General features: G+C 42.7%; 1 pseudogene; it reads right to left on the bottom strand.

Annotated features, from left to right (window-relative positions):
* Positions 1–339: 339 nt before the first annotated feature.
* Positions 340–6,289, bottom strand: LOC123038285 (serine/threonine-protein kinase STY8-like; annotated as a pseudogene).
* Positions 6,290–14,953: the final 8,664 nt, after the last annotated feature.

The raw sequence follows: 14,953 nt of genomic DNA, 5'->3' as shown, positions 1-14,953 counted from the left end.
GGATGGAGGGAGTAATAACCAAAATGGAACCTGTGATAATGGCGTTTTCATCTCATCTTGTTACAAGACGAATTCGTAATGGTACATGAACCAAAAATCCAAACACATTGAACTATAATCCACTCGCAAAACAAATAACCATATAAAATATAAAAGTATATCACTTAGGTTATGTAGCACGGGTGTGCTAACTTAACCCAGTTCGTTCTGTGAGATTTTATAGGGGGAACCAAAACAACCGGCCAGAAAAATATATACATGGCATATATATATATAGTCTACGCATGCCCCACTGTTTGCGCGCGACAATGAGCTACTCGGGTCGGCGCCTTCTTTCTATCACTCTGATTTCATCTGTATCTTTTGTTTGGTATGTCGATGGCTTCCTTTGGAGCTGCAGGCGGCCTGCAGGAACATGCTGTTTTTCATTTGTCCGAGGAACCCGTCAAATATTAACCAGAATAACCTCACTTCATATAGTTTTCAAAATCCATCTCCTCATGAGCCTTAAGGCCTACAGATCCAGCAGCAAGCTAACCTGAAAAGTCTGCAAGATATCTTCCAGTTCTGTGGTGATCTCAGAGAAAACGGGTCGCGTATGGGGTTTTCACCCCAACACCGTTGAATCAATTTAGACAATCTCGGATGCACGCTCGAGGGAATCACCAAGCGAAGTCCCTGACAAACAAGGAACAGCGCTCACCTCTCATACTTGCACGTCCATTATCGACAGCTGATGCCCAATACCCAAACTGTAATTCAACTTCATTTCCCTCGAATGCCATACCTGCCTTACTGATAGTGCCGCTTGCAATGGTGTCAGGTTTTCATATGGTACCTGTACAGCAGGACCAAGCAAGGTTATTACCTTTAATCAAAGTACTGATGTTCGATGAACACCGAACACCAACATTTTACCTTTGAAGTGACCAACTCCCATAGAACAATAGCAAAGCTGAAGACATCTGCCTTGTGATCATAAGACTTATGGTTTATCACCTGGCATGACAAGAAATTCTAATAAGTACATCACGTAGGCACAATGCCTCGGTTCCATAGAACCTGTCTTCTGAGCTCTGACGAAAGTGAAAGCTGAGATAGTACACAGAAAGATGCATTTCTTCATAAACTTGCTGTGAAGATGTGGATGACTAATAAATAGCAAAGGAAAACAGGACAGGCTATTCGTTATCAGGTTATAGCACATAGTTTCAGCACGAGGTTCAGGGATTTAGTCTTGGTATATGTGTGTTGCAGCAACAAAAGAGTGGTCGAGCAAATATAGGATATTGGATATTTTCTAGGAAGGGGAAAGGATGCTAAAGGACAATGAACAAACTGATAACACACCTCAGGTGCCATCCATCTATAGGTGCAATTTTCAGAAGTCATGTCTCCCTCTTGCGAGACACCAAAATCTGCAATCTTCACGACCTATTTTAAAAGAACCACAACCAATTATCATTTTATAATCTTGACCTGAAAAGTACATGCTTTATAACAGTATGCACACTTGACCCTAAAAGAATAATATGCATACTTGACCATCACCAAGTAATAAATTGGCAGACTTCAAATCTATATGGATGATGTTATTCTGGTGCAAATAATCCATCCCTTTCGAGATGCCAATAGCAATCCTAAGAACCAACGAAAGCTTCAAGGTATTCGTTTGCTTGTGAAGGAAGTCATACAGATTACCTCCAGCCATGTACTCTGAAGCAATCACACACAATAAAAAGAGCAAAATATCAGTTAACAGAAAATTACAAACTGCTTCATAATAACTAAATAAATGAACTCTTGACAGATTTCTTTTTAAGTGGGAACCAGAGGCCTCCGATTTTCACTATCGGAAACATGAGAAGTAAAAGTTTGTACAAACAAACAGATAATAAAACATAAGCAGCTGACCAGTGCAGGGATCCGCCCCAACAGCGATCTACATACACACACAAGACGAAAACGTAGAATGAATGCAGAGAATGAGAGTGAACAAATTGTAAGCAAGCTTCAGGTAGTGAGCATGGTTTTCAATTTCAGTTTCAGAAGAATTTCAGCACCAACCGAAATCACTGAAATTCAATGAATTTCAGTGATTTCAGTTTCCATTTCAGCCAAATGACCGAAATATTCACTTGAATTCAATTAAAAATTTGAAAAAATTTAAAAAAAATTTGAAAAATATTGGAATTGTTGTGCTATACTGAAATTGCTGAAATATTTTGGCCGAAACGTAATATTTCAGTGTCTGCTGAAATTACTGAAATTCAGTGAATTTCACCGAAATCTCACTGAAAGTGGAAACCATGGTAGTGAGTATGTCCAGCGGCACATCTTCTTTATGCTCATATATAAATGGTGTAGAATTTTCCTATTAAATTCCAAAATGCAACTTTATGTAATTATGGAGGCAAATATTAATATCTCATACATGAAATAGTAGCTACCAAATGATAGGCATGATAGGCTGACTGAAGGATGGGCAGAGACCTGTCGATCTGATAGAAACAGAGCAACAGGATTCCTCTAATCAGACATATCTTGCGTTCTTGTCGATGATCACATGGTTGGTTGGATGTTACCGCGTGGATGATCACATACTATGATCCAGCATGGTGCAAGGTTTTGGTTACCGGTCGAAATTTCAAGATTTCCCATAGTTACCGCGTATTTCCGTGCCCCTCGGTAAATCGTCATACCAAGTAAAAAATACCATTTTTTTGAATTTAAACACTCCATTTACTGTAAAGTACGTATAATCTAATAAATGCCATGAGAGTTGGTTCTGACGTGTTGGTAGCAACCTAGTTCCTGTTTTGAGAGGTCTCTGGTTCAAATATTTGTTCATTCACTTATTTGAATTCAAAATTCAACTATAAAATTTTCTTGAAATATTCTCGGTATTACTCAGTAACCATGGTAACCACGTTTATCGGCCCCCCTCGGTAAAATTGCCTCATTCGGTAACCAAAACCTTGGCATGGTGTAGATATTCTTGTCTGACTTATCTGCTCTTCAAGTCCCTACCAAAATGCGTAGAAGACGGGAGTTATCCCCTGTCTTTCGAGCTCAGCTTTTTTTTTTCTAAATCAAACTTATCAAATGTGTTATCAATAGCTATTTAAGCACGACCTCCAATTTTTAGTCACCAATGCTATTCATAGTGTAACTGTGCCAATGGATAACAGTACTTTCATGTGAGTCTGCAACAAGGATATTGATTGCTATCCATACTACAACAAGCAATATTAGTGTCTGACCTGTTACAGTGAGATACTTTCGATGCTTTGTGCATGCCCCATAAAAGCGAATGACATTTTCATGATTAACACTCCTGGACATGTTTATATTGTGTTAGCATCTTCTGGAACTAAGTCGTTTATGTGTCACAGAAATAAAAAAAAACATACCTTAAAATCATTATTTGTTGCAAAAACTCCACTTTTGAATCATCATTAGCATGTCCAGTTCTAAGGTACTTTATTGCAACATCCACACCAAGGTAAGTTCCTCGATATCTGCAAAATGAAAAAGGAACACTGGTTACTGAACTGTCCGGAAGTTTCCCCAAATCATAATACAGCTGATTTCACTATGTTTGTTGGCAGTGTCCCTTGTGAACCTATTTCATCTGTAAATATGCAAGAAAAAGGCATGCAGCCCACAGTAGCAGAGTAGCAGTTAAGTGGTGGCTGTCGTTCTAACTAATTAACCTCATGTTACTCTTTCCTGTATTTTCTAAGCAAGTGTTATGTAGTTCTTACAAGTCTCCAGAAGAGCCGGACGCAATCTTTTCTTCAATCTGCAACAGATCCCTGTCAAATTCAGATTCTCCAATCTTTTCTTGCAGCTCTGATATTCTCTCCGAGGCTGAACTTGTTAGATTAGATAATGAGGGCTGTGTACCACAAGGAAGTTAACGTTGTTAGCAAAAGGTTAGACACAACTTGCTCATTCTTGCAATGCTGACTGCATGCATTTACAGCACTGCATCTGCATACTTAGAAAAGTTGAATTACCAGCACCTATGTATAAGTGACCAGGCAGAAACCTAAGAATGTGAAGTATTCACGTACGTAATGTAACTAAAAAAGAAGAGAAATCATACATTACGTTTTGCTGTCTCCTTGAGCTGCTGCAGCAAACCATCTGTCTCCTGCATATAGCGTCAGGCAATATTTTACTCAAGGAAATATTTGAAAGCAACTATGTGCAATATAATCTACAGATGCTCCACTACTCCGTCTTACCACGTTATAAGCTAAATAACTATCTTCATGCAGTTTGGCATGCACTCCAAATTCATGGGCAAATGTCAAAATACAGCTCTAGGTTCTATGACCACGTTATAAGCTAAATAGCTATCAACTAAGATGGTGCCCAAGATTTTTTATTTCATAGACAATAACTAGGGGAAACACATAAACTGGTATTTTTTGCCAATTGGCACTGCTATGTAAACAGTTGTTATGTGTCTTCCAGGATCTTCTGGTGTAAGAATCCGAGTCCAAAGGACAGGTTATGCAGTTCCAGAGATGTGCCAGCAAACAAACTAGTAGTATAAAATAATTGAATACGCGTACGACTGTTTGTCACCATCTCGGTACAAACGACATGACGTAAAGCTGATGCAATTAATCGTAATGCTACCATAAGTAATCGGAACTGCACAAATACGTCCACTTTTTTTTTTGGACAAGGGGCTCTTTATTATATAAAAGGTTTAAGATTACATCCGGCTTCTCTGCATAATTAGGATGCACACAGCCAAACGAAGTCCACACTGGCAAACATTATTAAAAAACGGCGAAATACATCCACTTTTGAATTATCATTAAGATGTCGCACATGTATAGATGTGCTGCAGTATAAGTGTATAACCATGCTCTAAGTTTACCTCTGTTTCCCAGCCATCAACAACAAATATGCCCAAACACAATCCATCTGTTGTTGTGAACACATGTGCTTCACAAATGTTAAATCCAAGATCGCACACCAACGTAGCTAGCTACAAAACAATAACTCGAAATTTTATGGAAGTTGATACAAGTAGTATGACACGGCCGATGGACCGATGCTCCGATGTCTTTACCTGACAAAGGAGCTTTGGCTTGTCAACGGAAGAAAAAATAATTTCATGAAGAAGCTGAATTTCTGTATCCCTCCTGTGGAAATTTAAATGGCAACTAAGGATCAAAGTTCATTGCTCAGGCAGGTTTATGAAAAGGTAGCCCAAAATACGCCGCTTGCCAAACTACTGTGAAATACTAGTATTATAGGAAGTGAGCACAAAAGCGTGGAGAAAAGACAGGCCAAATAATTTGGAAGTCGTCCATGCCAAACTGCATGAAGATAGCCTGCGCACCACCACTCTCCTAGATAGTCTTATGGTTCAACTTGAATATATCATTCCAGATTGCAAATGAAAACATGCTATGCTAAAATCTTTATGTCAAGTTGTGAGAACCGCTGGCACTAGGCCACATGGTTGTTTTTTGAATAAAAATGAGCTGCAACGCAGGCTAACAGAAAAGTTGTCAGCATCTTTTGGGCAAGCCATCCAGGATTTACAAATCAGAATAAAAGCATGATTATATTTCAGGGAGACAAACATTTCAACTGAATTTCAACTTTTTGGAAAGAAGTCCAACTTTTTTGTGTGTGTGCCAAAATGATCAAACAACTTTCCTCTAAAACATGTGATCAAGTGTAAACCAGGCGTCGGAGAGTGGGTGGGTGGGGTTAACCTATACCTCAGATCGGAAGCCGGAGAGCCTCCACAGTTTTACCGTTTTCATTCGGAGCAGACTCAGCATCCTGCAGTTTGTCCTCATGAAGGTACTGCCCATGGAAACAGAGCACAATAATTAATACAGTAAGCGACACTGCAAACATCTTGTTCCAGACACACACGCACAGCGACAGTGTGTAGGGAAGATTCAGTTTAATGCAGGGATGAATGGATTACCCGTAGGAATCGGGCGTGGAAGACGGGGCGGTTGTCGGGGTCGGCGCACTCGGCGAGGATCCGGCGGTGCAGCAGCACGTCCTCGGCCTTGTTCACGTCGAGGTCGACGTAGTAGCTGGCCGGGAGGCGCTCGTAGTGGTCCTCGAGGACGCGGTCGAAGAAGGGGTCGGAGAGCGCCTCCTGGTTGCCGGCGGCCCGCAGGCGGTCGTAGATCTCCCTACTCACGCCGGACAGCCGTGCCCCGTCACCGCCGCCGTGGCTAGAGGCGGCGGCGGTCCCGGGCGGCCAGCAGCTCTCCTGGGCGTCGCTGTCGGCCATCCGCCCGCGCGTGTGGGCCAACGCTGCGGCCATCCTGGCGCGCTTTATGGGAGTGGGAGTGGGAAGAGCGAGGGACGGTGACGACGACGTACGGCGGGCGCAGTGGGTTGGCGAATCCGAGGGAGGTCTCTTGGCGGTTGCGGCCGGCCAGAATCTTCTAGTTCTAGAGGGCGGCGCCGGCCGGCCGGCTACTTTTCCCTCGTGCACCTCTCCTCCGCCACGCACGCCCAATCGCCGAGGAGGAGCCGAGCCCGAACCAAGGAATGGCGGAAAAAGAGGACGCGCCGGCGTGGCACGGGAGGGACATAGTGACACGACACGATCCTTGTTTTTTTAATATAGTGACACGATCTTTGCTATGTGTTCAGGTTAACGCCTCTTTGCTTTGTAGGATTTTTGTTGGAAATCTATAGGATAGGATTTGCAAAGAAAAAATTCCTTTGAAGCTCTTTGGTTTGTAGGAATGGATTCAATGAAAAAAATTCCTTTGAAGAAAAAAAATATTAGCCTAGATTCAATGAAAAAAAATCCTATCCTATGCACCAAATGACATTTCTTTTTCTATAGGAATTGACATGCATGTCATCTCACTTCTAAGTTTCAGTTCATCGGTCCTCTCCAGGAAGATTGTTTTTCTTTACGGATCAAGTTTTATTGCTCAAATATTTCACATGATATGCGATACAGAAAGGATCATGAGGTCCGGTCAGCAGACGTGCCGCCCCTGATCCTGGCGGCCGCCATACCTTGAACCGGTACAATCTTTTTGCATACCTACGCTGCTACTTACAGTCACAGCCATTGTAGAGGAAAAGGCGAGGGGCTAGCAAAGCGCTTGGATTTTAATGAGATTTTTTAACAACTTGTAATATGCAATTGTAATAAGTTTAGTGATAATTCGAAATGTGAACCGCGGATTTAACAAGGTACTTCCTCCGTTCTTAAATATTTGTCTTTCTAGAGATTTCAACAAGTGACTATATATGGAGCAAAATGTGAATCTACCACTAGTAGAAAAAGGGTCAAACGTGAAGCACATTAGTGCCGGTTTGAATTTGAGCCGGCACTAATGTGTGCATTAGTGCCCGTTCCAATGGCTAGCCGGCCGCTCTCATTAGTGCCGGTTCGTGGCGAACCTTTAGCACCGGTTCGTGCCACGAACCGGTACTAAAGTGAGTTGTGGCAGGATGTTGTCAGTCCGGGGCCCCTCCAGCACCATTAGTACCGGGTCGTATCACGAACCGGTACTAGAGGTCGTCCTACATAGACCCTTCGTCCACCCGAGCTCGTTTTGTTCTTCCCCTTTCCCCTCTCCTCTTTGTTCTTTTCCCTCTTCCTCTCAAGTTCATCACACATTTTGCCCAAAATTTGTCAAGATTTGAAGGTCCCCATCCATTCAAATGATCACAAAGGTTAGCAACTTTGTCCTTTCATCTCTCATTGCTAGATTAGCTCGTGCAATGCTTTATATAGTGATTGATTTTTGAGTTTAGTGATTTGGGAGGAATTATATATATGTGCTAGTATTTGATTTATATGCAATTTAAGGTCAAAAATAACACTTAGTTTGCATATGTAGGTGTGGTTTACTTAGTACCTTCTAAATCTCCGTCGTAACCACCGTCGATCGCTCGCAATGTCCCGTCGCCGGCACCACCTTGTGGTGAGCCTCTTGTTCATGAAGTTTTATATAAAAAATAGATGTTTGTGTGATTTGGATATATAGTTATGAAGGAAATATGCCCTAGAGGCAATAATAAAGTTATTATTTATTTCCTTATATCATGATAAATGTTTATTATTCATGCTAGAATTGTATTAACCGAAAACATAATACATGTGTGAATACATAGACAAACAGAGTGTCACTAGTATGCCTCTACTTGACTAGCTCGTTAATCAAAGATGGTTATGTTTCCTAACCATGAACAAAGAGTTGTTATTTGATTAACGAGATCACATCATTAGATGAATGATCTGATTGACATGACCCATTCCATTAGCTTAGCAGCCGATCGTTTAGTATGTTGCTATTGCTTTCTTCATGACTTATACATGTTCCTATGACTATGAGATTATGCAACTCCCGTTTACCGGAGGAACACTTTGTGTGCTACCAAACGTCACAACGTAAATGGGTGATTATAAAGGTGCTCTACAGGTGTCTCCAAAGGTAGATGTTGGGTTGGCGTATTTCGAGATTAGGATTTGTCACTCCGACTGTCGGAGAGGTATCTCTGGGCCCTCTCGGTAATGCACATCACATAAGCCTTGCAAGCATTACAACCAATGAGTTAGTTGCGAGATGATGTATTACGGAACGAGTAAAGAGACTTGCCGGTAACGAGATTGAACTAGGTATTGGATACCGACGATCGAATCTCGAGCAAGTAACATACCGATGACAAAGGGAACAACGTATGTTGTTATGCGGTCTGACCGATAAAGATCTTCGTAGAATATGTAGGAGCCAATATGGGCATCCAGGTCCCGCTATTGGTTATTGACCGGAGCTTTGTCTCATTCATGTCTACATTGTTCTCGAACCGTAGGGTCCGCACGCTTAACGTTACGATGACAGTTATTATGAGTTTATGCATTTTTGATGTACCGAAGTTAGTTCGGAGTCCCGGATGTGATCACGGACATGACGAGGAGTCTCGAAATGGTTGAGACATAAAGATTGATATATTGGACGACTATATTCGGACACCGGAAGGGTTCCGGGGAAGTATCGGATAAAACCGGAGCACCGGGGGGTTACCGGAACCCCCCGGGGGGTTAATGGGCCTTATGGGCCTAATGTGGAGAAGAGGAAGGGGCTGCCAGGGCAGGCCGCGCGCCCCCTCTCCCCTAGTCCGAATTGGACAAGGAGGGAGGGGCGGCGCCCCCCCTTTCCTTCTCTCCCTCCACCTTTCCTAGTTGGACAAGGAACGGGAGGGGAGTCCTACTCCCGGTAGGAGTAGGACTCCTCCTGCGCGCCTCCTCTAGGCCGGCCGCACCCCCCCCCCTTGGATCCTTTATATACGGAGGCAAGGGGGCACCCTAGGACACACAAGTTGATCCTCGTGATCATTCCTTAGCCGTGTGCGGTGCCCCCTTCCACCATATTCCACCTCGGTCATATCGTTGCAGTGCTTAGGCGAAGCCCTGCGCCGGTAGAACATCTTCATCGTCACCATGCCGTCGTGCTGACGGAACTCATCCCCGAAGCTTTGCTGGATCGGAGCCCGGGGAGCGTCATCGAGCTGTACGTGTGCTAAGAACTCGGAGGTGCCGGAGTAGCGGTGCTTGGATCGGTCGGATCGGGAAGACGTACGACTACTTCCTCTACGTTGTGTTAACGCTTCCGTTGTCGATCTACAAGGGTACGTAGATCACACTCTCCCCTCTCGTTGCTATGCATCACCATGATCTTGCGTGTGCGTAGGAATTTTTTTGAAATTACTACGAAACCCAACAGTGGCATCCGAGCCTAGGTTTTATGTGTTGATGTTATATGCACGAGTAGAACACAAGTGAGTTGTGGGCGATATAAGTCATACTGCTTACCAGCATGTCATACTTTGGTTCGGCGGTATTGTTGGACGAAGCGGCCCGGACCAACATTACGCGTACGCTTACGCGAGACCGGTTTTCCCGACGTGCTTTGCACAGAGGTGGCTTGCGGATGACAGTTTCTCCAACTTTAGTTGAATCAAGTGTGGCTACGCCCGGTCCTTGCGAAGGTTAAAACAGAACCAACTTGACAAACTATCGTTGTGGTTTTGATGCGTAGGTGAGATTGGTTCTTGCTTAAGCCCGTAGCAGCCACGTAAAACTTGCAACAACAAAGTAGAGGACGTCTAACTTGTTTTTGCAGGGCATGTTGTGATGTGATATGGTCAAGACATGATGCTAAATTTTATTGTATGAGATGATCATGTTTTGTAACCGAGTTATCGGCAACTGGCAGGAGCCATATGGTTGTTGCTTTATTGTATGCAATGCAATCGCGCTGTAATGCTTTACTTTATCACTAAGCGGTAGCGATAGTCGTAGAAGCATAAGATTGGCGAGACGACAACGATGCCACGATGGAGATCAAGGTGTCGCGCCGGTGACGATGGTGATCATGACGGTGCTTCAGAGATGGAGATCACAGGCACAAGATGATGATGGCCATATCATATCACTTATATTGATTGCATGTGATGTTTATCTTTTATGCATCTTATCTTGCTTTGATTGGCGGTAGCATTATAAGATGATCTCTCACTAAATTATCAAGAAGTGTTCTCCCTGAGTATGCACCGTTGCCAAAGTTCATCGTGCCCAGACACCACGTGATGATCAAGTGTGATAAGCTGTACGTCCATCTACAACGGGTGCAAGCCAGTTTTTGTACACGCAGAATACTCAGGTTAAACTTGACGAGCCTAGCATATGCAGATATGGCCTCGGAACACGGAGACCGAAAGGTCAAGCGTGAATCATATAGTAGATATGATCAACATAATGATGTTCACCATTGAAAACTAATCCATTTCACGTGATGATCGGTTATGGTTTAGTTGATTTGGATCACGTAATCACTTAGAGGATTAGAGGGATGTCTATCTAAGTGGGAGTTCTTAAGTAATATGATTAATTGAACTTAAATTTATCATGAACTTAGTCCTGATAGTATCTTGCTTATGTATGTTTGATTGTAGATAGATGGCCCTTGCTGTTGTTCCGTTGAATTTTAATGCGTTCCTTGAGAAAGCAAAGTTGAAAGATGATGGTAGAAATTACACGGACTGGGTCCGTAACTTGAGGATTATCCTCATTGCTGCACAGAAGAATTATGTCCTGGAAGCACCGCTGGGTGCCAGGCCTGCTGCTGGAGCAACACCAGATGTTATGAACGTCTGGCAGAGCAAAGCTGATGACTACTCGATAGTTCAATGTGCCATGCTTTACGGCTTAGAATCGGGACTTCAACGACGTTTTGAACGTCATGGAGCATATGAGATGTTCCAGGAGTTGAAGTTAATATTTCAAGCAAATGCCCGGATTGAGAGATATGAAGTCTACAATAAGTTCTATAGCTGCAAGATGGAGGAGAACAGTTCTGTCAGTGAGCATATACTCAAAATGTCTGGGTATAATAATCACTTGATTCAATTGGGAGTTAATCTTCCAGATGATTGCGTCATTGACAGAATTCTCCAATCACTGCCACCAAGCTACAAGAGCTTCGTGATGAACTATAATATGCAAGGGATGAATAAGACTATTCCCGAGCTCTTCGCAATGCTGAAAGCTGCGGAGGTAGAAATCAAGAAGGAGCATCAAGTGTTGATGATCAACAAGACCACTAGTTTCAAGAAAAAGGGCAAAGGGAAGAAGAAGGGGAACTTCAAGAAGAACAACAAGCAAGTTGCTGCTCAAGAGAAGAAACTCAAGTCTGGACCTAAGCCTGAAACTGAGTGCTTCTATTGCAAGCAGACTGGTCACTGGAAGCGGAACTGCCCGAAGTATTTGGCGGATAAAAAGGATGGCAAGGTGAACAAAGGTATATGTGATATACATGTTATTGATGTGTACCTTACTAGAGCTCGCAGTAGCACCTGGGTATTTGATACTGGTTCTGTTGCTAATATCTGCAACTCAAAACAGGGACTACGGATTAAGCGAACACTGGCAAAGGACGAGGTGACGATGCGCGTGGGAAATGGTTCCAAAGTCGATGTGATCACGGTCGGCACGCTACCTCTACATCTACCTTCGGGATTAGTATTAGACCTAAATAATTGTTATTTGGTGCCAGCATTGAGCATGAACATTATATCTGGATCTTGTTTGATGCGAGACGGTTATTCATTTAAATCAGAGAATAATGGTTGTTCTATTTATATGAGTAATATCTTTTATGGTCATGCACCTTTGAAGAGTGGTCTATTTTTGATGAATCTCGATAGTAGTACCACACATATTCATAATGTTGAAGCCAAAAGATGCAGAGTTGATAATGATAGTGCAACTTATTTGTGGCACTGCCGTTTAGGTCATATCGGTGTAAAGCGCATGAGGAAACTCCATACTGATGGACTTTTGGAACCACTTGATTATGAATCACTTGGTACTTGCGAACCGTGCCTCATAGGCAAGATGACTAAAACACCGTTCTCCGGTACTATGGAGAGAGCAACAGATTTTTTGGAAATCATACATACAGATGTATGTGGTCCGATGAATATTGAGGCTCGTGGCGGATATCGTTATTTTCTCACCTTCACAGATGACTTAAGCAGATATGGGTATATCTACTTAATGAAACACAAGTCTGAAACATTTGAAAAGTTCAAAGAATTTCAGAGTGAAGTTGAAAATCATCGTAACAAGAAAATAAAGTTTCTACGATCTGATCGTGGAGGTGAATATTTGAGTTATGAGTTTGGTGTACATTTGAAACAATGCGGAATAGTTTCGCAACTCACGCCACCCGGAACACCACAGCGTAATGGTGTGTCTGAACGTCGTAATCGTACTTTACTAGATATGGTGCGATCTATGATGTCTCTTACTGATTTACCGCTATCGTTTTAGGTTTATACTTTAGAGACGGCCGCATTCACGTTAAATAGGGCACCATCAAAATCTGTTGAGACGACGCCTTATGAACTATGGTTTGGCAAGAAACCAAAGTTGTCGTTTCTTAAAGTTTGAAGCTGCGATGCTTATGTGAAAAAGCTTCAACCTGATAAGCTCGAACCCAAATCGGAGAAATGTGTCTTCATAGGATACCCAAAGGAGACTGTTGGGTACACCTTCTATCACAGATCCGAAGGCAAGACATTCGTTGCTAAGAATGGATCCTTTCTAGAGAAGGAGTTTCTCTCGAAAAAAGTGAGTGGGAGGAAAGTAGAACTTGACGAGGTAACTGTACCTGCTCCCTTATTGGAAATTAGTACATCACAGAAAACTGTTTCAGTGACACCTACACCAGTTAGTGAGGAAGCTAATGATGATGATCATGAAACTTCAGATCAAGATACTACTGAACCTCGTAGATCAACCAGAGTGAGATCCGCGCCAGAGTGGTACGGTAATCCTGTTCTGGAAGTCATGCTACTAGATCATGATGAACCTACTAACTATGAAGAAGCGATGGTGAGCCCAGATTCCGCAAAATGGCTTGAAGCCATGAAATCTAAGATGGGATCCATGTATGAGAACAAAGTATGGACTTTGGTTGACTTGCCCGATGATCGGCAAGCAATTGAGAATAAATGGATCTTCAAGAAGAAGACTGACGCTGACGATAATATTACTGTCTACAAAGCTCGACTTGTCGCAAAAGGTTTTCGACAAGTTCAAGGGGTTGACTATGATGAAACCTTCTCACCTGTAGCGATGCTTAAGTCTATACGAATCATGTTAGCAATTGCCGCATTTTATGATTATGAAATTTGGCAGATGGAAGTTAAAACTGCATTCCTGAATGGATTTCTGGAAGAAGAGTTGTATATGATGCAACCGGAAGGTTTTATCGATCCAAAGGGAGCTAACAAAGTGTGCAAGCTCCAGCGATCCATTTATGGACTGCTGCAAGCCTCTCGGAGTTGGAATAGACGCTTTGATAGTGTGATCAAAGCATTTGGTTTTATACAGACTTTCGGAGAAGCCTGTATTTACAAGAAAGTGAGTGGGAGCTCTGTAGCATTTCTGATATTATATGTAGATGACATATTACTAATTGGAAATGATATAGAATTTCTGGATAGCATAAAGGGATACTTGAATAAGAGTTTTTCAATGAAAGACCTCGGTGAAGCTGCTTACATATTAGGAATAAAGATCTATAAAGATAGATCAAGACGCTTAATTGGACTTTCACAAAGCACATACCTTGACAAGATTTTGAAAAACTTCAAAATGGATCAAGTAAAGAAAGGCTTTTTGCCTGTGTTACAAGGTGTGAAGTTGAGTCAGACTCAATGCCCGACCACTACAAAAGATAGAGAGAAAATGAAAGATGTTCCCAATGCTTCAGCCATAGGCTCTATCATGTATGCAATGCTAACCAGACCTGATGTGTGCCTTGCTATAAGTCTAGCAGGGAGGTAGCAAAGTAATCCAGGAGTGGATCACTGGACAGCGGTCAAGAACATCCTGAAGTACCTGAAAAGGACTAAGGATATGTTTCTCGTATATGGAGGTGCCAAAGAGCTCATCGTAAACGGTTACGTTGATGCAAGCTTTGACACTGATCCGGACGGTTCTAAATCGCAAACCGGATACGTGTTTACATTAAACGGTGGAGCTGTCAGTTGGTGCAGTTCTAAACAAAGCGTTGTGGCGGGATCTACATGTGAAGCGGAGTACATAGCTTCTTCGGAAGCAGCAAACGAAGGAGTCTGGATGAAGGAGTTCATATCCGATCTAGGTGTCATACCTAGTGCATCGAGTCCAATGAAAATCTTTTGTGACAATACTGGTGCAATTGCCTTGGCAAAGGAATCCAGATTTCACAAGAGAACCAAGCACATCAAGAGACGCTTCAATTCCATCCGGGATCTAGTCCAGGTGGGAGACATAGAGATTTGCAAGATACATACGGATCTGAATGTTGCAGACCCGTTGACTAAGCCTCTTCCACGAGCAAAACATGATCAGCACCAAGGCTCCATGGGTGTT

This window comes from Triticum aestivum, chromosome 2A (genome assembly GCF_018294505.1).
Source record: "Triticum aestivum cultivar Chinese Spring chromosome 2A, IWGSC CS RefSeq v2.1, whole genome shotgun sequence".
NCBI lineage: Eukaryota > Viridiplantae > Streptophyta > Magnoliopsida > Poales > Poaceae > Triticum > Triticum aestivum.
The sequence above is the reverse complement of the archived record's forward strand: the minus strand, read 5'-3'. Positions and strand labels throughout refer to the sequence as shown.